We start from the raw sequence: 3,306 nt of genomic DNA on the forward strand, positions 1-3,306 counted from the left end.
CTTTCAAAGGATATTTCCATTCCACCTTTCCATTTTGACTATAACAGCTGCAAACACTTATATAGTGCATACTCTGTGCTAGACACTGCTATAAGCACTATTCCATATTTTAACCCATTTAATCCTCAGAGCAACCCTGCAAGGTAGGTGCTGACATTATTCCCTTTTCCACTGATAAGGCAACTGAGACACAGAGAGGGTGCGAAAACTTGCTCAAAGTCCCACAGAGAAAGGCAGGGCCTGGCTGCCTGGTTGCACCTATCCTGCAGCACAGCAATGTTCCGCTGTGTCTACTCAACACCTGAGCACTGGAGGCTTAGTGTGATTGCTTTATTCTCTGGCTTTTTCTTTCTTGGGAGAAAATTTCAAGTCATTTAAGAACATATATTAGAATTTTCTTTTTCTAGTGATGAACATTTTGTGAGCAGTCTATTATGACACGTGGCACCCTTCAAATTGCTTAGTCCACAAATTGTACCAGCCCCCTGCCTTGCCTCTTTACCTGAGAACTGTCTCCATGTATTAAAGAGTTAAGGAGGCTGGACGCAGTGGCTCATGCCTGTAATCCCAGCACTTTGGGAGGCTGAGGTGGGCAGATCACTTGAGGTCAGGAGTTCGAGACCAGCCTGACCAACAGGGTGAAACCAGTCTCTACTACAAAAACACAAAAAATTAGCCAGGCGTGGTGGAGGGCACCTGTAGTCCCAGCTACTCAGGTGGCTGAGGCAGGAGAATGGCGTGAACCCGGGAGGCAGAGCTTGCAGTGAGCAGAGATCATGCCACTGCACTCCAGAGCAAGACTCCGTCTCCAAAAAACAAACAAACAAAAAACAAAACAGAAAGTAGCCAGGTGTGGTGGCACATACTTGTAATCCCAGCTACTTGGGAGGCTGAGGCATAAGAATCCCTTGAACCTGGGACATGGAGATTGCAGTGAGCTGAGATGGCACCACAGAACTCCAGCCTGGGCGACAGAGCGAGACTCTGTCTCAAAAAAAAAAATTCTTGCCTTGCCTACCTTGATTGTTATGATGATCAAATTAAATGTGTGTGGCAGTTCTTTACAAAATTGTATATGAAGCAAAATATGAAGTTGTTAAAAGATCATCAAGATGGTTGGAAATTAAACCAAAAAAAAGAAGCCATCAGAATTGACTGATGAGGAAAAACCTAAAGAATCCACAAGAAAACTAATAGAACTGATAAACAAATTCAGTAAAGTTGCAGGATTCAAAATTAACATACAAAAAATCAGTAGCATTTATATATGTCAATAGTGAACAATGTGAAAAAGAAATTTAAAAAGTAATCCCATTTACAATAGCCACACATAAAATTAAATACCTAGGAATTAACCAAAGATGTGAAAGGTCTCTATAATGAAAGTCATAAAAGATGGATGAAGGAAATTGAAGAGGACACCAAAAATGGAAAGACATTCCATGTTCATGGATTGGAAGAACTGATATTTTTAAAATGTCCATTCTATCCAAAGCAATCTACAGATTCAATGCAATCCCTATCAAAATACCAATGACATTCTTCACAGAAATAGAAAAAAAAATCCTACAATTTACATGGAACCACAAAAGACCCAGAGTAGCCAAAGCAATCCTAAGCAAAAAGAACAAAATTGGAACAAATTATAATACTATAATGTGATTCCTCCAATCTCTAGTATAATCGAATTATACTAGAGAGCTATAGTAGCCAAAACAGCGTGGTACTTGCATAAAAACAGACACATAGACCAATGAAACAGAATAGAGAACCCAGAAACAAATTCATACACCACAGTGAACTCACTTTCAATGAAGGTGCCCAGACATACATTAGGGAAAAGAGAGTCTCTTCAATAAAGGGTGCTGGGAAAACTGGATATCCATATGCAAAAGAATAAAACTAGACCACTATCTCTCCCCATGTACAAAAATCAAATCAAAATGGATGAAAGACTTAAGAACTCAAACTATAAAACTGCTACAAGAAAACATTGAGAAAAATCTCCAAGACATTGGTCTGGGCAAAAATTTCTTGAGCAATATTCCACAAGCACAGGCAGCCAAAGCAAAAATGGACAAATGGGATCACATCAAGTTAATAAGCTTCTGCACAGCCAAGGATACAATCAACAAAGTGAAAAGACAACCCACAGAATGTGAGAAAATATCTGCAAACTACCCATCTGACAAGGGATTAATAACCAGAATATATAAGGAGCTCAAACAACTCTATAGGAAAAAAATCTAATAATCTGATCAAAAAATGACGAAAAGATTTGAATAGGTATTTCTCCAAAGAAAACAAGTGGCAAACAGACCTATGAAGAGGTGCTCAACATCATAGATGATCAGATACATGCAAATCAAAACTACAATGAGATATCATTTCACCCCAGTTAAGATGGCTTATATCCAGAAGACAGGTAATAACAGATGTCGGTGAGGAGGTGGAGAAAAGGAAACCCTTGTACACTGTTGGTGGGAATGTAAATTAATACAGCCACTATGGAGAACAGTTTGGAGGCTCCTCAAAAAACTAAAAATTGAGCTACTTTGTCATCCAACAATCCCACTGCTGGGTATATACCCAAAAGACAGGAAATCAGACTATAGAAGAGATATCCACACTCCTGTGTTTGTTGCAGCACTGTTTACTATAGCTAAGATTTGGAAACAACCTAAGTGCCCATCAATGAATGGATAAATAAAATGTGGTATATATACACAATGGAGTACTATTCAGCCATAGAAAAGAATGAGTTCCAGTCTGTGCAACAATATGGATGGAACTGGAGGTCATTATGCTAAATGAAATAAGCTCAGAACAGAAAGACAAACATCTCATGTTCTCACTTATTGGTGGGATCTAAAACTCAAAACAATTGAACTCATGGTCATAGAGAGTAGAAGAATGGTTACCAGAGGCTGAGAAGGGTGGTGGGGAGTTGGTGGGGGGAGGTGGGGATGGTTAGTGGGTACAAAATTAGAAAGAATGAATAAGACCTACTATTTAACAGCACAATAGAGTGACTATAGTTAATAACTTAATTGTATATTTTTAAATACCTTAAAGAATGTAATTGGATTGTTTGTAATTCAAAGGATAAATGCTTGAGTACTCCATTCTCCATGATGTGATTAATATGCATTGCATGCCTATATCAAAACATGTCATGTACTCCATAAATATATACACCTACTATGTACCCACAAAAAAATTTAAAAATAAATTTTTAAAAAAGAATACACTGATGAAATGAATGGAATTAATTAAAAGTTTCCTAGGATGTGGTAGCAAGTCTCT

Source organism: Gorilla gorilla, chromosome 16 (assembly GCF_029281585.2).
Source record: "Gorilla gorilla gorilla isolate KB3781 chromosome 16, NHGRI_mGorGor1-v2.1_pri, whole genome shotgun sequence".
NCBI classification, from domain to species: domain Eukaryota; kingdom Metazoa; phylum Chordata; class Mammalia; order Primates; family Hominidae; genus Gorilla; species Gorilla gorilla.